At 45.4% G+C, this 23,059-nt stretch overlaps 1 protein-coding gene and 1 long non-coding RNA gene across 9 annotated transcripts in view; both read left to right on the top strand.

Annotated features, from left to right (window-relative positions):
• The window catches only part of vwc2 (von Willebrand factor C domain containing 2), a 167,219-nt gene that overhangs the window by 70,388 nt on the left and 73,772 nt on the right, over positions 1–23,059 (top strand). The window lies entirely within an intron of this gene.
• LOC140351533 (uncharacterized) lies at positions 890–4,103 on the top strand. Of its 8 annotated transcripts, none has more exons than XR_011925371.1 (7): positions 890–1,061; positions 1,668–1,732; positions 1,833–1,952; positions 2,757–2,843; positions 2,900–3,019; positions 3,747–3,833; positions 3,890–4,103. It is a non-coding gene; the product is annotated as an uncharacterized lncRNA (long non-coding RNA). The 8 variants fall into 8 exon arrangements; XR_011925367.1 differs by having other exon boundaries at positions 1,624–1,732; XR_011925369.1 differs by having other exon boundaries at positions 890–1,072; positions 1,646–1,732.

Here is a 23,059-nt window from a genome sequence, read left to right as displayed (position 1 = left end):
TTGAAAAGTATTTGTGATCGTTTTACTCTTCAAACTCTCTCTCTCGTCTCTGAAACCATAATCGACTGAGAAAATGCAGTTTACGTTAAGTTTAAAAAATGCGAAAAGCCAAAGCAACAGCGCGTTCAAAGGCCGATAACAGAATATTCACGCAGAATACGAGCCCTTTAAAGGTCACACATCGAGGAAAACTACTTTTAACTTTCTATTAGTGTTCATTTGTACCTCAGACCGACCCCAGAAGTACTTTTTCCTTCCTTTTTCATCCGTGCATTTATTAGATTTGATCATTTGCCGCGGCAGGAGGGGTTTTCTGAGAGACGACGGCCGCGACCACAGAAATTCGATGTGGAACAGACATACAGCACCCCTGCAGGAAGTGAGCAAGGTTTACACAAGAAAACATGCTCCAAACATAAACTGATGCGTACACCGAATATAAAACTGTAGATCATTGGTATTTACCCAACGCCGAAATAACGCGCCGTAGTCCACACACACATGTTCAACGTTACCGCCTACAGGACGATGCAGTCCTGGTCTAGTCCCGGTCTAGTCCCGGTCTAGTCTTGGTCTAGTCCTGGTCTAGTCCTGGTCTAGTCTTGGTCTAGTCCTGGTCTAGTCCTGGTCTAGTCCTGGTCTAGTCCTGGTCTAGTCCTGGTCTAGTCCTGGTCTAGTCCTGGTCTAGTCCTGGTCTAGTCTTGGTCTAGTCCCGGTCTAGTCCCGGTCTAGTCCCGGTCTAGTCCTGGTCTAGTCCTGGTCTAGTCCTGGTCTAGTCTTGGTCTAGTCTTGGTCTAGTCCTGGTCTAGTCCTGGTCTAGTCCTGGTCTAGTCCTGGTCTAGTCCTGGTCTAGTCTTGGTCTAGTCCCGGTCTAGTCCCGGTCTAGTCCCGGTCTAGTCCTGGTCTAGTCCTGGTCTAGTCCTGGTCTAGTCTTGGTCTAGTCTTGGTCTAGTCCTGGTCTAGTCCCGGTCTAGTCCTGGTCTAGTCCTGGTCTAGTCGTGGTCTAGTCTTGGTCTAGTCCTGGTCTAGTCCTGGTCTAATCCTGGTCCAGTCTTGGTCTAGTCTTGGTCTAGTCTTGGTCTAGTCCTGGTCTAGTCCTGGTCTAGTCCTGGTCTAGTCCTGGTCAAGTCCTGGTCTTGTTCTGGTCTAGTCCCGGTCTAGTCCTGGTCTAGTCCTGGTCTAGTCCTGGTCTAGTCCCGGTCTAGTCCCGGTCTAGTCTTGGTCTAGTCCTGGTCTAGTCCTGGTCTAGTCTTGGTCTAGTCCTGGTCTAGTCCTGGTCTAGTCCTGGTCTAGTCCTGGTCTAGTCCTGGTCTAGTCCTGGTCTAGTCCTGGTCTAGTCCTGGTCTAGTCCTGGTCTAGTCTTGGTCTAGTCCCGGTCTAGTCCCGGTCTAGTCCCGGTCTAGTCCTGGTCTAGTCCTGGTCTAGTCCTGGTCTAGTCTTGGTCTAGTCTTGGTCTAGTCCTGGTCTAGTCCTGGTCTAGTCCTGGTCTAGTCCTGGTCTAGTCCTGGTCTAGTCTTGGTCTAGTCCCGGTCTAGTCCCGGTCTAGTCCCGGTCTAGTCCTGGTCTAGTCCTGGTCTAGTCCTGGTCTAGTCTTGGTCTAGTCTTGGTCTAGTCCTGGTCTAGTCCCGGTCTAGTCCTGGTCTAGTCCTGGTCTAGTCGTGGTCTAGTCTTGGTCTAGTCCTGGTCTAGTCCTGGTCTAATCCTGGTCCAGTCTTGGTCTAGTCTTGGTCTAGTCTTGGTCTAGTCCTGGTCTAGTCCTGGTCTAGTCCTGGTCTAGTCCTGGTCAAGTCCTGGTCTTGTTCTGGTCTAGTCCCGGTCTAGTCCTGGTCTAGTCCTGGTCAAGTCCTGGTCTTGTTCTGGTCTAGTCCTGGTCTAGTCCTGGTCTAGTCTTGGTCTAGCCCTGGTCTAGTCCTGGTCTAGTCTTGGTCTAGTCCTGGTCTAGTCCTGGTCTAGTCCTGGTCTAGTCCCGGTCTAGTCCTGGTCTAGTCTTGGTCTAGTCCTGGTCTAGTCTTGGTCTTGTCCCGGTCTAGTCCCGGTCTAGTCTTGGTCTAGTCCCGGTCTAGTCCTGGTCTAATCCTGGTCTAGTCCTAGTCTAGTCCTGGTCTAGTTTTGGTCTAGTCCTGGTCTAGTTCTGGTCTAGTCCTGGTCTAGTCCTGGTCTAGTCCTGGTCTAGTCCTGGTCTAGTCTTGGTCTAGTCCTGGTCTAGTCCTGGTCTAGTCCTGGTCTAGTCCCGGTCTAGTCCCGGTCTAGTCCCGGTCTAGTCTTGGTCTAGTCCCGGTCTAGTCCTGGTCTAGTCCTGGTCTAGTTTTGGTCTAGTCCTGGTCTAGTCCTGGTCTAGTCCTGGTCTAGTCCTGGTCTAGTCTTGGTCTAGTTCCGGTCTAGTCCCGGTCTAGTCTTGGTCTAGTCCCGGTCTAGTCCTGGTCTAGTCCCGGTCTAGTCCTGGTCTAGTCCTGGTCTAGTCCTGGTCTAGTCCTGGTCTAGTCCCGGTCTAGTCCCGGTCTAGTCCCGGTCTAGTCCCGGTCTAGTCCCGGTCTAGTCCTGGTCTAGTCCTGGTCTAGTCTTGGTCTAGTCTTGGTCTAGTCCTGGTCTAGTCCTGGTCTAGTCCTGGTCTAGTCCTGGTCTAGTCCTGGTCTAGTCCCGGTCTATTCCCGGTCTAGTCCCGGTCTAGTCCTGGTCTAGTCCTGGTCTAGTCCTGGTCTAGTCTTGGTCTAGTCTTGGTCTAGTCCTGGTCTAGTCCCGGTCTAGTCCTGGTCTAGTCCTGGTCTAGTCCTGGTCTAGTCTTGGTCTAGTCCTGGTCTAGTCCTGGTCTAATCCTGGTCCAGTCTTGGTCTAGTCTTGGTCTAGTCTTGGTCTAGTCCTGGTCTAGTCCTGGTCTAGTCCTGGTCTAGTCCTGGTCAAGTCCTGGTCTTGTTCTGGTCTAGTCCTGGTCTAGTCCTGGTCTAGTCCTGGTCTAGTCTTGGTCTAGCCCTGGTCTAGTCCTGGTCTAGTCTTGGTCTAGTCCTGGTCTAGTCCTGGTCTAGTCCTGGTCTAGTCCCGGTCTAGTCCCGGTCTAGTCTTGGTCTAGTCCCGGTCTAGTCCTGGTCTAATCCTGGTCTAGTCCTAGTCTAGTCCTGGTCTAGTTTTGGTCTAGTCCCGGTCTAGTTCTGGTCTAGTCCTGGTCTAGTCCTGGTCTAGTCCTGGTCTAGTCCTGGTCTAGTCTTGGTCTAGTCCTGGTCTAGTCCTGGTCTAGTCCTGGTCTAGTCCCGGTCTAGTCCCGGTCTAGTCCCGGTCTAGTCTTGGTCTAGTCCCGGTCTAGTCCTGGTCTAGTCCTGGTCTAGTTTTGGTCTAGTCCTGGTCTAGTCCTGGTCTAGTCCTGGTCTAGTCCTGGTCTAGTCTTGGTCTAGTTCCGGTCTAGTCCCGGTCTAGTCTTGGTCTAGTCCCGGTCTAGTCCTGGTCTAGTCCCGGTCTAGTCCTGGTCTAGTCCTGGTCTAGTCCTGGTCTAGTCCCGGTCTAGTCCCGGTCTAGTCCCGGTCTAGTCCCGGTCTAGTCCTGGTCTAGTCCTGGTCTAGTCTTGGTCTAGTCTTGGTCTAGTCCTGGTCTAGTCCTGGTCTAGTCCTGGTCTAGTCCTGGTCTAGTCCTGGTCTAGTCCCGGTCTATTCCCGGTCTAGTCCCGGTCTAGTCCTGGTCTAGTCCTGGTCTAGTCCTGGTCTAGTCTTGGTCTAGTCTTGGTCTAGTCCTGGTCTAGTCCCGGTCTAGTCCTGGTCTAGTCCTGGTCTAGTCCTGGTCTAGTCTTGGTCTAGTCCTGGTCTAGTCCTGGTCTAATCCTGGTCCAGTCTTGGTCTAGTCTTGGTCTAGTCTTGGTCTAGTCCTGGTCTAGTCCTGGTCTAGTCCTGGTCTAGTCCTGGTCAAGTCCTGGTCTTGTTCTGGTCTAGTCCTGGTCTAGTCCTGGTCTAGTCCTGGTCTAGTCTTGGTCTAGCCCTGGTCTAGTCCTGGTCTAGTCTTGGTCTAGTCCTGGTCTAGTCCTGGTCTAGTCCTGGTCTAGTCCCGGTCTAGTCCTGGTCTAGTCTTGGTCTAGTCCTGGTCTAGTCTTGGTCTAGTCCCGGTCTAGTCCCGGTCTAGTCTTGGTCTAGTCCCGGTCTAGTCCTGGTCTAGTCCTGGTCTAGTCCTAGTCTAGTCCTGGTCTAGTTTTGGTCTAGTCCTGGTCTAGTTCTGGTCTAGTCCTGGTCTAGTCCTGGTCTAGTCCTGGTCTAGTCCTGGTCTAGTCTTGGTCTAGTCCTGGTCTAGTCCCGGTCTAGTCCCGGTCTAGTCCCGGTCTAGTCTTGGTCTAGTCCCGGTCTAGTCCTGGTCTAGTCCTGGTCTAGTTTTGGTCTAGTCCTGGTCTAGTCCTGGTCTAGTCCTGGTCTAGTCCTGGTCTAGTCTTGGTCTAGTCCCGGTCTAGTCCCGGTCTAGTCTTGGTCTAGTTCCGGTCTAGTCCTGGTCTAGTCCTGGTCTAGTCCTGGTCTAGTCCTGGTCTAGTCCTGGTCTAGTCCTGGTCTAGTCCTGGTCTAGTCCCGGTCTAGTCTTGGTCTAGTCCCGGTCTAGTCCTGGTCTAGTCCCGGTCTAGTCCTGGTCTAGTCCCGGTCTAGTCCTGGTCTAGTTTTGGTCTAGTCCTGGTCTAGTTCTGGTCTAGTCCTTGTCTAGTTCTGGTCTAGTCCTGGTCTAGTCCTGGTCTAGTCTTGGTCTAGTCCCGGTCCAGTCCTGGTCTAGTCCTGGTCTAGTCCCGGTCTAGTCCCGGTCTATTCCTGGTCTAGTCCTGGTCTAGTCCTGGTCTAGTCCTGGTCTAGTCTTGGTCTAGTCCAGGTCTAGTCCCGGTCTAGTCCTGGTCTAGTCTTGGTCTAGTCCCGGTCTAGTCCTGGTCTATTCCTGGTCTAGTCCTGGTCTAGTCCTGGTCTAGTCCTGGTCTAGTCCTGGTCTAGTTTTGGTCTAGTCCTGGTCTAGTCCTGGTCTAGTCCTGGTCTAGTCCTGGTCTAGTCCTGGTCTAGTCCTGGTCTAGTCCTGGTCTAGTTTTGGTCTAGTCCTGGTCCAGTTCTGGTCTAGTCCTGGTCTAGTCCTGGTCTAGTCCTGGTCTAGTCCTGGTCTAGTCTTGGTCTAGTCCTGGTCTAGTCCTGGTCTAGTCCTGGTCTAGTCCCGGTCTAGTCCCGGTCTAGTCCCGGTCTAGTCTTGGTCTTGTCCCGGTCTAGTCCTGGTCTAGTCCTGGTCTAGTTTTGGTCTAGTCCTGGTCTAGTCCTGGTCTAGTCCTGGTCTAGTCCTGGTCTAGTCTTGGTCTAGTTCCGGTCTAGTCCCGGTCTAGTCTTGGTCTAGTCCCGGTCTAGTCCTGGTCTAGTCCCGGTCTAGTCCTGGTCTAGTCCTGGTCTAGTCCTGGTCTAGTCCTGGTCTAGTCCTGGTCTAGTCCCGGTCTAGGCTTGGTCTAGTCCCGGTCTAGTCCTGGTCTAGTCCCGGTCTAGTCCTGGTCTAGTCCCGGTCTAGTCCTGGTCTAGTTTTGGTCTAGTCCTGGTCTAGTTCTGGTCTAGTCCTGGTCTAGTCCTGGTCTAGTCCTGGTCTAGTCCTGGTCTAGTTTTCGTCTAGTCCTGGTCTAGTTCTGGTCTAGTTTTCGTCTAGTCCTGGTCTAGTTCTGGTCTAGTCCTGGTCTAGTTCTGGTCTAGTCCTGGTCTAGTCCTGGTCTAGTCTTGGTCTAGTCCCGGTCCAGTCCTGGTCTAGTCCTGGTCTAGTCCCGGTCTAGTCCCGGTCTAGTCCCGGTCTATTCCTGGTCTAGTCCTGGTCTAGTCCTGGTCTAGTCCTGGTCTAGTCTTGGTCTAGTCCCGGTCTAGTTCTGGTCTAGTCCTGGTCTAGTTCTGGTCTAGTCCTGGTCTAGTCCTGGTCTAGTCTTGGTCTAGTCCCGGTCCAGTCCTGGTCTAGTCCTGGTCTAGTCCCGGTCTAGTCCCGGTCTATTCCTGGTCTAGTCTTGGTCTAGTCCCGGTCTAGTCCTGGTCTAGTCCCGGTCTAGTCCTGGTCTAGTCCTGGTCTAGTCCTGGTCTAGTCCTGGTCTAGTCCTGGTCTAGTTTTGGTCTAGTCCTGGTCTAGTCCTGGTCTAGTCCTGGTCTAGTCTTGGTCTAGTCCCGGTCTAGTCCTGGTCTAGTCCTGGTCTATTCCTGGTCTAGTCCTGGTCTAGTCCTGGTCTAGTCCTGGTCTAGTTTTGGTCTAGTCCTGGAGGATTTCTTCTGAAAGACATTTTCTTAAACCAAAATCCTTGTTTTTTTGTTCTTTCCACAACACAATTCCACAAATAACGCTTTGATTTTTGCTTTTATTCACCCGAAGCAAACTGCGATTCGTCCTCACCATTCAACACGTTTCCGATGTGATACTTGACAATCCGCCTCACGTGCAGCGCCGCAGCCTCTGGTTCCACTGCGTTTATGTGTTTTTCACATCAAGAAACTATCATTAATAACCACATGAAATAAGACGCTTTATTAGCACGTGGCTAAGTGCGAGGAGCCATAAACAAGCAACACAAACAGAAGTACAGCGTTCCGTTTAAGAGTTACATTCAGGAGCCAGAAGCGTCTTAAAGTATCTTAAAATATTATTGTAGTATCTTTAGTATCAAATCAAAAGTCATGATTATTTATGGTTTAAATATGTTCAAAGTGTTTTTTCTGCTGACACTAGCGTTACAGTGTGAACAGTTGGTTTGATCGACCCGTAACCATGGGTTTCCCTCACGAGAGTTGTTTGACGTCGCCGCCATTTTGAGTACGTCACACGCCGCCGCCGCCGTTAGGCAGTCACGAAGTAGACAGTTTTAAGGAGCCTCATTTCCAACTGTCCGAGTGAAAATTAAGCTCCTTGAAACAGCTCATTCTGGCGTGTCCGGTTTCCTCCTGACCACGGTCACACATTTCCGGACAAACGAGGTCTTTTGGGGGCGTAACAGACGAGAAAGAAGAAAGAGTCCCCGTTTTTAAAAATGCGGCTTTCATACTCAAGATGGCGGTAGAGCGTGCGACGTCGCTTCGGACGCGTGGATGAACAAAACACTAACGACAGAACCTTTCATATCAGTTTTACTTCATCTACTTTTATGTCATCATCAATTTGTTTTGAAGATAATCATTTTTACTGGTTATGAATTCAGTTCAGTTCGGAAACATTTAAAGGAAAAAGGTGACAGGAAGTTACAAATCAAATAGAAAATTATACAATTTATTAAGCAACTGACAGAACGTGTTGACATTTTAAACCAAATATGAACAAAATAAAGATATCATATATCAAGAGCTCAGGATGGGAAACAAATCAGTAAAAACATCAGTCACCGTGGCAATCCGCTCTAGAGATACATATCATGCAGGGGCAGCGACTCTACTCCGAGCTCCTCCCATGCGATTGAGCCTCTCGCCCGATCTTTTTGAAACGGTGTTGGCCTGTTCGTTTATGAAAGAAGAGGCAAGAATAAAAACAGTTAAAATCAGTCAAATGTTTAATCTCTGCCAGTACAATTCTAATCCAGAGATAACAGAGCGCTTACCATCTGTCCCTATCCAATGTGAGCGGCGACTTACACGGGCACTCCGGATTTCCCTGCTCTGCTATATTTATAACATTTCGATATAGGGCGGGATATGAAAGTTGACGCCTCACTCAGTATTCTTTCACTGGCCGTTTTCACACGTCGATGTCCTTGAGGTCTGCAGTCTCTCCGGCACAGGTGGCCCCTTATCAGAGAGTGTCTCAAAAGAAACAATGGAGTATGTGTTTGCGTGTAAGGAGTAAACCCTTCTAGTTTGATACAGTCTCGTAAAATTAATATAATTGGTAATACAATATAGTAATAGTTAATATATTTGGTTTCCCCTTCATTGGCAACGCGAACCCCGCCTTGCAACGGTTTGAGTTTAAACGTCAGGGTTCCAAAGGGAGTAAGGTTCAAGTATCTGAACACGGGCCGACACCTCACAGCGGGGGGGAGGAGCACGTTATACGGTCGTGAATTTCCAAAAGTGTCGCGAAAAAAGCCAACTGCTAGGATTGTAACGGTATGCGCAGAAAGCCAATCCCGCAGCTGCCACCGCACAACCTCCGATTACGAGCGTCCTTCTCCATCGGCCCGGGCCCTTGTCCGAAGTGTTTCCAGGGTCCTTCCCCAGACTCCGCCAGAACGCTTCCATGATTTTAGATTTCGCCTTCTCGTGTTTCGCGTCGACGTTTTCTGCTGCTTCTGCCTCGGCGTGCGAGTTGTGCAGAGTCTTTGATAATTCTCGGAGCGGGTCGAGTTCGTCGTTCGTCAGAGTTTGCTCCATGCGTAAGTCGAGCTCTTCAGGGGGTCGATCGTCCGGAAAGTTATCTAGAGTCTTAGATAATTCTTGGGCTTGAAGCGGGTTGAGTTCGCTGTCGTTCTTCAGAGTTTGCTCGATACGTAAGTCGAGTGCATCAGGGGGTTGATTGTCTGGAAAGGTCTTCAGGACCTCAACACAGCGAAGAAAGCGCTGGAAAATCAAGAAAAGACAAATCAGAAGCTTAATAATCCTTTATTATCGTGTGTCTGGTACTGTTCAACGTTAACGAAGCCTTTCTTTCCCTCAAAAGAAAGCAAAGTCTTCAGTTCCTCCGTTTTGTTCGTAAGCCTCTGCTTGAGTCTGTCGTTTGAGCTCATCGGTGAATCACTCGAATCATCTACACTATCAGATAACGTGCGCTTTGAGAAAAATCAGTTTGCGTTTGTCTTGCTTCCATAAACTTTGCCGTCACTCACGTCACTGACATCGTTATGGGCGGGGCCTGTGTCACCGCGCAAAAGACAGAGAAATGTATCGCGTACGATATCGACGCGACATATTGTCAATTTCCTCATCAGCCACTCGACTCGCCTCTGGCATTCATCGATGTTCACCGGGACAAAGCCAAGTCCCTGTGAACACGGGTGAATCATGCGTTCGCGGTGGCGTCACACATCCGGGACTTCCCCATTGCAACCCGAGCGGCCATTTTGAAAGGGGCACACGATATACCAGCAACCGCTGACAGCACATTATTGTACCACCACGACTGCATCCTTTTTCACGGCATAATAAGCTACGAATACTTTGATTCTTTAGACGATAAAGGGAAACTAAGGTACACGACAAAGCTATCATTCCTTGGTCTGACAACAAAGCAATGTCCTTACAGAACGCCACATGGTTTATGGAAGGATAGCGCCACTGATATTGTATGTATATTGTATGTAGTAGACGTGCGGTTGTCAAGTACTAGCGTGCCCCTTTCAAAATGGCGGACTCTTTTACTACGGTACAATTTCCCGGATGTGCGAACGCATGTATCGCCCTTGGACACGCCCGCTGTTGTGATTTTGGGCGTCGCAAAAGTTGAATCGATGCGATGGGATTAGACGACGAGTGAATTACCTGAATTTCCTGCTGACTCAGTCGATCCATCTCGCCTCTCTCGCTCTCTTGCTCCAAAAGTTCAGCCATAACCTTCGCGTTTTGAGCGCCGCCATATTTGACCAACAGTTCGTGGGCGGTGGGTCGAGCGCTTTCATCCAGGATCAGGGCATTTTCCATCTGCGTTTGGCTTTCCATAGGTGCACGTAGCGTATGTCGATAATCGGTGGATAATCCAGTTACAGTTCTCTTGTGTTCTCGGGCTGCTGCCATTGATGTATGATCCATAATATTCTTCTTCTTCTTCTATGGTTGTTGTTGTTGTTGTTGTTCTTGTTTTATGGCGGTTGGTATCCAAGTGTACTTTATTCCTTTAGACTTTATTCCAGCTGTCCTTCCCCCTCAGACTGTATTCTTTAGACTTTACCCTGTAGACTCCATTCTTCAGTTCTTCTTCTACTACTTTGGTGTTTCAAAGCCCACGAGTTCAAAGCTCAGTTCCATGGTGTTTTATGACGGCTGGTATCTAAGAGTTATGTTCTTTGGTGTTTTAGAGCGGTTGACTTCATTCTTGACTTTATTCTTTAGAGTTTATTCTTTCATACCACGAGCGACTTCTGCATTTGGCGCAAATTTGACGCTGCGGTGTCAACTGGGCATTAACTTTAATCTTTCACTTTTTCCTCTATAGTTCTGTAACAGAACATGGAAGTCTCTGGTACAGTTTTTTAAGTTAAACCATCAATCTGTCGATTATTGTATCGATTAATTGGATAAGTAAAATAAATTAGATACTAGGTTTCTTACATTTTATTGGATGCATTTCTGTAGTCACAACTCGCACGCTCTCAATGAACATACTTGGGTTATTTTATTCCACACATATATTTCTGTGAAATAAACAGAAATAATTAGATAGACATAAATAAATAAAAAATAAATTATAAAAAGTAAGTAAGTGCGCGTATAATTAACTCAGTCCTCTTTGTACAAGAGTGAATATTTCAAATTGGACAAATAAAAATTTAAAGTCAAAAAAGTAGTTTCTTTGTGTAAATTCTGCATTAAGTTTGACTGGAATGTCCCTGGTGTGATGTCACTTCATGTCCTTTTCTACAGATTTCTACAGTTTTCTCCACAAATACCTGCTTGATTGGTGTAAAACTATCATTTATATGTACGACAGGTACAAATACACCACATTTAGAGAGTTGTAAAGACCTGTTCTCGGCCCTTTAACGTCAGATCTCAGAGAAACCTCCAGAACAAGCTCTGGTTCCTCTGTGTCTCAAATCTGATCAACTGATTCCGAGCAGGCGGAGTAAAGACCAACATTGCACAAGCTAATTTGAAACGTTTAAATTGGTCCAAACTTGGTAGTGATCAGACGATGACGACGTTGATGTGGTTTTTATGTGATATTTTTGTGTTTACGCTGTTTTTTAAGGCGCCTTTGACCAATTTGTACAGCAATATTCAATGTGTTAATAATCACACTGAAAAATGTATTTGTATTCATTCTGTACGACAGTCGACCGGTTTCACTGCATAAATAAAGCATGATGATAAGTAGTGATTAATTGAGTTTATCGCCGTCGCACTCCTCCTTTATCATAATCTAAGACGCAGAGCATGATAAATGAGCCTGACTGAGTGACTGGTGCGTTTGACGGATCACAGTTTGGAGCATCTTTACCTCTTAAAACCGATAAGACGCGACGTGTACGAGAATTATGAGGAAATGCAAATGACGTGAAGGACACAGACCTGGACTCGGCTCCTGGTCCGTGTCCTGCTGCTGGAGAACCCGCTGCAGGCGACGAGGTTCTTTCAGCTTCAGTGCAGCGTTCAAACCCGACCGATGCCTTTCGGAAATGGATGCGCGGAAAGACGAATCCCGCGGTCATGGACGAGATGCCGGCGCGTTTGAGCTGGGGTCAAATCAGATGGATGCAGAGGAAACATCTAAAGGAGAAGCGGAAACCAGGCGCTCCAAGCAAACATTAGAGCGTGTGTTGTTTGTGTATTCCGCATTATTTGTTTGGCTGTTGTGACGATATTTCAAACTCGACTTCAGTACTGAGGAAAAGGCTTTGTACAATGAGCTTAAAAACTGCTCTTTTTTACACAATATAGTTCATTTTCAGCACAACAGAGTCGTTCTTTCTTAACGTTTCGCTCTGGACCCGAAGAAATTCAGAGACAGTTTCACGTTGAGAGTTTGCGCTTCTCTCGCTCTGATGTCTCGAGTAACGGAAAACAGACCGAATCGGTGAGTTTCTGATACTCGTGACATCTGCGCGTCTGAGCTTCTTAATGAGGGTGATGTGGAGGAGGCGGGCGGTGAGGAAGCAACGTGGAGGAGGCGGGCGGTGGAGCCTCCTCTGGGTCCCGGGACGTTTCTCATCTGTGCAGCACCAAACAACATCTGTACACGAGTAAACACAAACAACAGCAGGCGTCAGTGCGAGGATGAGTTTGATGTGTAATTATGGGAAAGATGGGGACAGTTAAACATAAACCACTAACACTTTAAAAAACACAAAACAGTGTAAAAGTCAAGATTTATGAAGGAAAACGATCAATAACTCCACAGTCATTAAAGCTCGGGTAAGGTTTGTGTTTTCCCACAAAGAGTGTGTTATTAAAGTATTAATAGAGGATTTTTTGCCAATTTGAGAACTCAAGCGACTGTTCACAACAGCCTCTACACGTGTGTTTGTTTATTAGCTCGGTCCCATCATCTCTCGTCTCTTCTGAGCTCAAACTCAGTCTTTCTCTGTGTGCTTTGTGCTCTACACTGAAGGAACTCACTAAACAGACACCGAGATTCAGATTTGGCGTCAAAAATATATATATAATCTATAATTCCTTTAAAGCAGAACTTTGTTTAAAAAATGACACAAATGCAATGTGTGCATCTAATAATAAAGTACTTTATGTCTTTCTGAGCTCTGATTGGCTGCGCTTGAGGGGTCCACCCCAGTCAACTCTTCAACAGTCAACACTTTGGTGCTTTATCTTTAACTACGAATACTACTACCACAACCACAAACACTATTACTCCAGTATTTCAGTATCTCAGGTGTTTGATGGGACTGAAAATGTGTGTGTCTTGTCTAAAAGATCAGACTGACTTTGATTGTGCTGCAGAGAAACAGGACAAAGAGAAAATGGATATCACCGATGTTCAGACGAGATAAAACGAGATGAGAGATGACACGGGGCGATGGCGTGTCAGTGGTGTGTTTGAGTGCTGCACATGTGAACACGCTCAGAAGCAGTGTTACGCAGCAGCAGCAGCAGTAGAGGATGGACTAATCGCAGTAATAGTATTTGTGGTAGTAGTACTGACAGTAGTAGAAGATGGGCTCGTACTCGTAGTAACAGCAGTAGATCTCGCAGCGCTGCAAAAGTGTGGAAATATAACAACGAAGGGGTTTAACTAATGTTCACTGCAATTGAGTCAATGAGAAGTGTCCCAGAGCGTCCCCTGTCCTGAGACCCTCCATCTGTGAGGACCAAAGAGATTCTACTGCCATGGACAGAACCGGGACAGAACCAGGACTGAACCTGGACTGAACCAGGACAGAACCAAGAATGAACCAGGACTGAACTAGGACTGACCAAGGACAGAACCAGGACTGAACCTGGACTGAACCAGGACAGAACCAGGAAAGATCCAAGACTGAACCTGGACTGAACCAGGACAGAACCAGGACTAAACCAGGAATAGCATGTAAAGGCTGCACACAGTTACACAGTTATGAAAAATAAATAAACTAAAATACTAAAATGCTAGTTGTAGATGGGCAATATTGACACAAATCCTGATACAGTATGTTTTATTTGCATTATTTCAATAGTGTTATATGCAGTACTGTGCTAAAAAAGTACCTGTAGATGAAGTTCAAGTATTGCATGACTGACTCGCAGTGGCTGGTGTGGATTTCCATCAAAGTCGGGAGAATAACTCGCTCCGACTGAAAACGCTGAGTGACCCTCCCCAGACGCTGCCCCCTAGAGGAGGATTACGGCACCGCGCACTTTACCACACCAATACTCGGTTTTATCGGGTTAAACCGATCAATCTGTTCCGCGTCGATGGAACACGGCATGATGAAACTGCAAATGGAAAACAAATGAGATGAAACGTTGGGGTTAATAACGCGGGACGGGCGTATTTCTCCCGGCGCGCCCCGAGGCAGAGTGGTAAACCCTCTCTGGCCGTTACTTCTCCCCGAGTGTCTGGGAATTCTTATTGATTTCGACGGAGTTTAAACGTGTGTGTGTCCCTGGCGTGTCAGAGCGTTTATCTTTTTCTCCTGTGCGTCTGCTCCTGCTCGTAACGTAGATTCTCTTCCTTCTGGCTGAAATATTTAGAATAATTTATAATTGTCGAGCTGGGACTCGATCTTGAGTAATGTCTCGCTCCGGTTCGAGGTTTGTGGACGTTTTCTGCCCTTCGCCGCTGGAAAAGTTGTGTGTTTTCATATTTCTTTGCCGTGACATCGATGAAAACGAGATTGACGATAGCGACACGCCCGATGTTCGTGTCCACCTGTGCGCTTCGTCCGTTCGGTGGACATAAAGAACCTTTTGGATTAAGATGACAGAACCTTTATTGGAATTCCGAGCGTTGCAACGAGCGCGGGAGCAAAGACGCGCCGTGAAAAACCAAGATGAGCAAGATGTTTAATTCATTAGGAGCTTATAATTATGAGTGAATTAATTAGACTTAGAGGCTGATGGTGCTGAATTGAAATGTGGTCCTTTCGGCTAACCCTAACCCTTTAACCCTAACCCTCGGCTCCGTGTTGCAGGTGCAGCTCCGAGTCCGGCTGCTGTGTTGCATCAGACAGGTTTCCAACGCGTCCGGCGTGAAAACACAAACACAAAGCTAAAGCCAAGGACGGTCAGATTGGCCGTTTTGGCTGGGATGCGACTTATACTTATATTTATACTTATATACTTATACTTATACTCTGGAGCGACTTATATGTGACTTAATATGTGACATTATTTGTTATTTTCGTACTCCAATGCGACTTATATATGTTTTTTTCTTCTGTACTATGCATTTTATTTTCTGGTGCGACTTATACTCCAGAAAATACGGTAACAAGCAATAATGTGCACAATTAAACACTAATAATAATACTACAATTCTCTTGTAGTGTAGCAAGCGTGCAAATAAAAAAACTATCCTTTAACTGAACTCACAGACACAGCTGTTGTTTATATGTAATAAAAGTTAAAGTGCGGATGATAAAAGCTCGTCCTGGCGCTGCCTCGATCTTAATATATCCTCCATTATTTAATAAGGTGTCTCCTCTGTGGCTAATTCCTAACCTGTTGTTTATCAACGCGGCGGAGTCAAGCGTAGCGTGAAATGAAATGCAAATGCGATCCTACACAGCTCCCACAATTAAGCGTCTGCAGTGACATGCTCAGAGCGATTGTTCCCTCGACGAGACCCGGCTCACCACAAACACCAGGGGGCGAGTGAGGACGCAGATAATCCACCGCGTGTGTCGAAACCAGGTCGAAACGGGGTTCACTGTAACATCACTCTTCTGTACTACGGCCATAAGCAAGTTTAGCGTTTGTTTTTTAGCTCGTTTCCGAAGTCAGTTAGTGCCCTCTGCTGGCATTTTGAAGTAATGTCATTTGTGAGGTTTGACGCGTTCTACAGTTCATTTAGTTTTGTCTTTTGTCTCGAGTCAGTGATTCTCCTCTGACCGTTAGTTTCAACCCTTACGTTTTAATCCTAATTGTGGAAAATTATAGTCAAAGGAGCATTTTCATGGAAACAAGCAGAAGGAGGCTAAGTACGAGTCAGGTTTGTGGAGATGCAAACCTAGTAAAGACTTGTTTTTCAGTGCTAACAATACAAAATGAAAAAAGATTTAAATCCTGTAAAAGCAGCTCTTTGGGTGAAAATGAGTGCATTGTGCGCCGTCTGCAACTGATTATGGAGCGTTTTATTCTCCACAAAGCAGGAAGTGCGCTGTTAGCATGCTAGTTGTTGTTAGCTTTACCATGACAGCAAAACGTTGCTCTGGTGGTTGTGAACAGCACTTATAAATTAATCGCAGTGAATAATTAGGATGCTCAGAATGCATTGGGAAAGTGAGCACAGACAATGGGGAAATTCTAGTGTTGCAACACAAAGTAGGTACAGAAGTAAACAACAATGGGCGCGTGTGTCTTCTCATGCTCTCCCAGGGCCGCGCGCAGGAACGGAGCCGCTTAGTCCCAGGCTCACGCAGGATTTTGACGAAAAATTGCTTCACACACTCTTATCTTTTGACTTAATACCACTTTTTACATTTCATTTAATGCTATTTTAAAGTCGGCGGTACTTTATAAAAAAAAAATTGATAATAATTTATTTCATTTATTTGTAGAAATCAATCTAAGTGCGGCGGATCCGTCAACCTGTGGGCTAACTTTAAACAAAAACTAAAAAAAACACTCTTATAAAACTCTCATAAAAAAAACTCTTATACTCTTAAATAAAAAATACAATTATAATAACAATAGCAACACTCTTATTTACAGCTGTTACATGGACAGAGAATATCGCACCAAGATGATTGACATGTCAAAATATTGCACATGATTATCACACTATTGCACATAATATCACAGTATTGTACATGATTATGTCAGTATTTGACATGGATATGACAATATTTGTGGCAAACAGTTTAAAATGTGTTTAATATTTCAGTTTTTAAGACACATAAATCAGATACAGTGCCTTTAAGTAAGGTTCATAGTTTATTGTTTGTTTTTCAAGTGAATAAAGTTTAGGCCCTGGACTAAACCAGGGCCTGACCAGGACGCGAGTCCAACACAAATGACTGGTTAAAAGATGCAGTGTTGACTCTTCACAGACACGGGTCCAATCGTGTTAACGAAGTGTGAACAAACATGGATCCGTGAGCGGGCAGAGGTGTGGGGAATGTTTTGGTCTGAGAATAACTGGCAGCTGGTGGTATGAAAAAACTGGTGTGAGAAATAATATTGCCCCTGGCGATTTGTGCGTGCGGACGAGGAAGTGTTTACAAAGAGGACAATATTAGACTCGCATGCCAAGAAACACATGAAAGTCTAATAAGCTGTGAAGGTTTATCCATGATTAAACATATTCTAATGATTTTAAGCTTGTTTTGTTTGGCTAACAGGGACTCAGGCTGGACATTTGCACAACGTGATGATGAAAAAGTGTGCGCATGCTTCTGTCCATCACTGTGTAATATCTAGTTTATATTTCATCTCACTTGTCAATATTGTAAACATAAGGAATCTGTGTTTCAGTTTTATGCAGCTAAAGTCTGGAACGGTCTTCCAGAAGATGTGAGACAGGTTCTACTCTGGCAATGTTCAAATCCACGCTAAAAACAGTTTTGTTTAGCTGTGCGTATGACTGAAGAGATTCTATTTGCACCGTCAGAATCACAATTATAAACTATTTTTCATGAACAGACCTGTTTTTACTGATAGCGCGACAGTGACACTTCACGTCGCAGCCGTCCTCAGAACTGTCACTTGGTGTTACTGTGACGCTTCCGCTGATTTAAACAGGTTCTGGCACCGTCTTCTTCTTCTACTTGGAGCAGTTGGACGACAGCGCCATCTGCTGTCCGACTTCCTCTGTATCCCAGTAAAAAAACGGTCTGTTCATAAGAAACTATATATAATTATATCAGAAACTATATATAATTATATCAGACGACCTAATGACGGATCAGTGTCGTATTTTTGTTTTAAAAAATAAATCAAAACCTATGTAAATTGGTTGAGTCTGCCGCCTGCTCGTCTCCATGGAGATGTTAATACTTCCATTGTTTAACAAAGTTTTGTCCGAATCATTTACCTTTTTTCTGATATAGGACAAAAAATGTATATTCTAATTAAAAAGACGAGAGACATTGTGTATTTTGTTGATGCAACCAGGCAAAGTTTCAGGTCAGGTCTGAAGAAAAGCTACATAGTGCATCTTTACTCCAACTTTGACACTCTGCGTAGTGTTTGTAATAGACATGATGTGTATTTGTAACTGTATTTATCAAAGAATCATGAATCCATTGCCGTGAAACTGCAACTGCACAAAAGGCTGTTTCAACACCGAAGGCACTCAAACTGAGGTTTACAATCAGCGGTTCATCTTCACCTAAAAGCCACAAATCACACTCTAAAGACAGTATATCCTTAAGCAGTAACTATGGTGTGAGAGACCTGTGCGCCGGCTACAATATCACCTGCTAATGAGGACAGTTGCTAAGTCCCTGACGCTCGCTCTGTCTCCTGCCGCGAGAACACGTTTCTTGGCTCTGGCACTGGTTTTAAAATAAGTGGCGGAATGACAGTCCCTCACTTTAATCCACCCATCAAACATTTAAAGACGCCACGGTGCAAACTCTGCTAATGATTTACGGTTAAAAAGTTAATTTGAGACGAGACAGACGAGCTTTGGCGACGTGGAGTAGAAGGGTGCACCTTTGGGACGTTAGCGGGAGGAACGGAGCGTTTTAAACTCTGGAGGAGGAGAGAATACGCTCAAATATCAGTGAAAATACTCTACTCCAACACCTGGAGGTGAATAAAAGCCACGAGAAGTGAATACAGTTGAATAAAGGACCTTTAAGCAGTCCTTTTCCAGTCGGCTATAACATACTGAATGAACCTCGGTGGACTCATCTCCACTGAGCTGGCATTTGAATTACAGCTATAATCGTTTATCACAGCGCTCTAATTGACTCTTAATCAATTAATCTCCTCCCTGTGCCTCCTTAACGCCGTGACGACCGCTGCTAACGCCGTCCTGGGGCTAAGCGGAGGTGAGAGTGGACAGCGTTTCTCCTGAGCTCATTGGATTTATTTACAGAAGGTCGTGGGTTGGACTCTTGATCTCTTCCTTGAAAGACATGCATTTATCATGTGAAAAATGGTGACTTTAATTTTTTTTTAAATTGTGGTTATTAGGATGTCTCTGTAGATGACTGGGCACGTCACTTATCTGTGTTCTCTCTGGTCCTGCCCAACTCTGTTTTTAGATATATTTTTGTTTTATTTTTTATTTTTATTTAATGTAATTTTGGTTTAGTTTATTTATTTTTTATATTTATTTATTTATTTAGCCTCTGTTTATTTATTTTCTTTTGTTGTTTTTGTTTTTTATATGTTTAAAAAAAATCCTTTTATGTTTTAAGTTTGTAAAACTTAAATTCTGCTGCGTTGATTTAAAATAAATGAAAAATAAATAAAAACAGCTTTTTACCATGACCCTAATACTGATAATAACTAATAAGGTTGTTATTATCATGCTTTATGTCCCTCGCTCTCTCTACAATATTCCACATTATTATACTTATTTGTGACATATTACATATAACATATTAAGAGCAACAACCCCACAAAGGCAAAAGTTACACACTCACGACACATTCAAATAAAGAATATTTATCTATGTCAATGTCAAAGTAAAGTTACAGCTATATGCGCTTGGACTGTGTATCTTGCATTTAATCAAGTATCTTTGAAATACCTTGTTATTTTTTGTCTTGCCAATTTGAAGAAGGCACAGAGATAATTGCTTCACACGTGTTTGTCGGTTCGTCTCGTTTCCTTCCAGATGAGCTACTGTGATAACCGCCTCCGTTATCAGACATGTCGTACCATCATCCGTCCCCGGCACGATCAGAACCCCGGTGTTACAGTGAGACGCGCGCTCTCTGTGTAGTGGATGGTAATGTGTGGTAATCCTATGGTAATTCAGGCAGATCTACTCTTAAAGGGACAGGCCTCCGCAGCTCACTGAGTCCATGGATTTAGGGACAGTTGAGACAGCTCTGCCTCCGGGGATCCAAATTATGCAATCCACGATGGCGGAACCGCGGAAATACTTTACTTTTCAGAATCGCCCGAGAATCTCCCTCGCACGACCTCAGGCGGATTGTGGTGCGGTGAAAAACAAAGAATAGACTTGGTGCTCGTCTTAAATTCATCTAATCTTTGAGGACAGTGACAAAGCTCGGCGTATGATATGATCACAAGACTTCTCATGGTATAATATTTACTGTGATACTTTGGAGAGCAAAGGAAAGTGTAATATTGTCAACAGGAGAAAATATTTAAGACTCATCAGTTCACACAAACCACGACCACGATCCAGAAAACGTTGCAATGTGACTGTTTATGAGCTCCACTTGTCGCGTTGCTTCGTTCGCGGCGTTACGTTTTCTGCCGCAGCCGGACGTGACTTCATCGTGATGGTTGGTGTAGATCGTTGGTGAAGATCGTTGGTGTAGATCGTTGGTGTAGATCGTTGGTGAAGATCGTTGGTGTAGATCGTTGGTGTAGATCGTTGGTGAAGATCGTTGGTGTAGATCGTTGGTGTAGATCGTTGGTGTAGATCGTCAGTATAGATCGTCGGTGTAGATCGTTGGTGTAGATCGTTGGTGTAGATCGTTGGTGTAGATCGTTGGTGTAGATCGTTGGTGAAGATCGTTGGTGTAGATCGTTGGTGTATATCGTTGGTGTAGATTGTTGGTGTAGATGGTCGGTGTAGATGGTCGGTGTAGATGGTCGTGTAGATCGTCGGTGTAGATCGTCGGTGTAGATCGTTGGTGTAGATCGTTGGTGTAGATCGTTGGTGTAGATCGTTGGTGTAGATCGTTGGTGAAGATCGTTGGTGTAGATCGTTGGTGTATATCATTGGTGTAGATTGTTGGTGTAGATGGTCGGTGTAGATGGTCGGTGTAGATGGTCGTGTAGATCGTCGGTGTAGATCGTCGGTGTAGATCGTCGGTGTAGATCGCTCGTGTAAATCCTCGGTGTAGATCGCTTGTGTAGATCCTCGGTGTAGATCCTCGGTGTAGATCGCTCGTGTAGATCCTCGGTGTAGATCCTCGGTGTAGATCCTCGGTGTAGATCCTCGGTGTAGATCCTCGGTGTAGATCTCTCGTGTAGATCCTCCGTGCAGAGCGCTCGCCCGGGAGACGGCGACCCGCGGCCCACTGAAGGCTCGATCCTCCCGTTGCGCTGCGTGTGGACCCCTCCCTCCTCCTCAAAGACTCGTGAATGACGGGTCGGGTGGACAGCCGCTGCAAACGCTCCTGTTGTGCGGCGTCCGAGAGTTGGGGGCTGAAGAAAGAACCAATAATGTCCATTATCCATGGAGCAAGATGGCGGAGCAAGATGGCGGAGCAAGATGGCGGCGCAAGATGGCGGACCCTTCACCAGAAAAGTCACATTTAAGGTCTCACCCGTGAGTCTTGAGTTAAGACACACACACTGGCCACTTCAGTCCCAGCACCGCTCATAGTGAAAGGAAATATGTCGGTGTAATCCCTCATTCGTCCAGGCGTGTTCCATAGTAGAAAAAGCTTTAGACAACACGAAGTCCCTGTTTATTTTAAACCAGGAAACACTTTAAGACAAAAACTGGTTCACCCTAAGGACAAGTTGCCGACTCAAAAACAGAGCAATGTAGTTTATTCGATCCAATGCAGTGAAGAAAGCTGTAAAGAACGGTACATAGGTGAGACAAAACAGCCTCTACACAAGAGGCTTTATCAGCACAGAAGAAATACAAGTTCAGGACCTCAGAGTGCCGTGCATCTCCATCTTGAAGCCTCTAATCACTCGTTTGAAGACGGTGAGGTGAAGGTTTTAAGCAGGGAGAAAAGATGGTTTGAAAGAGGAGTCAAGGAAGCTATTTTTGTTAAAAAAGAAAGACCTTCTTTAAACAGAAATGGAGGGCTAAGGTTTAATCTTCCTGTTATTTATAATGGGATACTGAACCCCTGGAAAGGTAGAGGACCAGGACAAGGACATTCGGATGCTAATCAGGTACTCAGGGTGGTTGAGCCAGGGTCTCACAAAGACAAAGAGGTTTCTAATAGCCCATTAAGATTCTGAATAGGCTAGCTCGGTAGATACAAGGGGGGAGTTTCTGTTGAAACAAACAACTCTTTCTACTTCAGGAAGGCTCCTCCCAATGGGGGGGTCTTACCACAGAACAGTATTAATATCGGAGTTCTCGATCTAAATTCTTTTATTGACAATGACTCTTGGATGAGAGTCGAAACGTCTAATTTTTCAAACTGAGTCCAGATGACTACAACTGAAGCTTTTTCTACAATAGTGAAAGGAAGGGCATCTGATAAAAAAGCCCCCACAGTGACACCTTGACCGCGACACATATACTGACCACTTCTATTGACCGATCGTGCCGGCGCTTGTCAGATTTCCTGCCGAGCGTATTCCCAGCGGTGGCTGTGGTCTGTTTTGGATCGATGCGCATGAATATCACATGAGTTCACTGATGCAGGATCAGGATGAAGCGGGTGTTGTTTTGGGGAATCCCGCCGCGACTGTTTCATTGAGCCGCTCTGCACCGCCCGAGCTCAGACTAGACTCGCCACTCGCTTTTCCCGGCGCCGAAGGGACGACATTGACTGTTTTCATGTAATAAAGCGAAATACGTGTTGCCCCAGTACTTATATATATATCGTGAAAGTAGCTCTTCAGGTCATGTCACGTTTTATCACCCGTGCTGTTAGCATGCTAGTCGTTTTTAGCTTTATTATGATGACTGACAAAACTCGCTCTTGTCTCTTTAATATGCTTTTGAACTCATCACGGTGAATAATCATGAATGTGTTGGGAAAATTGAAGTTTGTTCCGCTGTACTGTACTGTACTGTATGCATTATTCAGGTTTTCCATATACTTCTGGACACCTTAATAATACACATTTCACATTTGTTGTTGATGGAAAACGAGTGACAATATTTTACCCCTGGAAACACGGTGGTTGCCAGCGGGGGAGAGCACAACTATGCTCTCTAATGTAGTACGTACTTTAAATACTTTTACTGGCAGCAGAGGGAATGAACATGGCGGGAACAACATATCCACAATGGAAAAAAAAAATTCTGGGCTCAATTTGAATAATTATTTAGGATTTAATATGCTCTAAATCGACTTTTTTTATCTATTTATTTATTTTTTAAATGCTCCTTCCTTATTTTTATTCTTTTACTATTATTATTTTTGTAGTTGTTCTGTTGCAGTTCCGTTGTTTCTTTGTTTTATGTATAAATAAATAAAATGAAAAATGAAAAAAATACAATTAAATAAATAATAGGAAAATTCAAAAAATATTTAGGATTTAATATGATGTGACTTTACTTTTCTGTATGCAACTCCTTTATTTTCACATTTTTATTCCCGTACTATTTAAACTATTATTATTATTTTTGCAGCTGTCTTGCAGTTCTGTTGTTTTATGTTGTAATAAATAAATAAAATTAAATAAATTATAAGTAAATAAATACAAGTCATATAAAATTACATTTTATTAATAAGAAATAAACCAGATTTCCACCTATCGCCGCACATTTTGGGACATTACAAACCCAGTGTTTTGGTGAGGCTCGGCGGGAGATCACCTGCTGTATGTTTTTTGACGTCGTAGCGCGGCTCAAGTCCCTCGCGCATAGGTGTCCTTTCCAATGCCCGCGACGAACCCCGCACGGCCGAACGCGCACAAAAGCCTCCGCCCACGTCTCGACCGGCGTGAGATTGAACATGAATGTGATGCGACACGTGTCCTCCAGCCTTATCTGCTCAGACCTGCTGTGTTTGGACCGATAACGGACT

The sequence above is a fragment of the Eucyclogobius newberryi genome, unplaced genomic scaffold (assembly GCF_026437365.1).
Source record: "Eucyclogobius newberryi isolate DKJ021-1_F unplaced genomic scaffold, fEucNew1.0.hap1 SCAF_8, whole genome shotgun sequence".
NCBI classification, from domain to species: Eukaryota; Metazoa; Chordata; class Actinopteri; order Gobiiformes; family Gobiidae; genus Eucyclogobius; species Eucyclogobius newberryi.
This window is presented reverse-complemented; position numbering and strand designations above follow the sequence as displayed.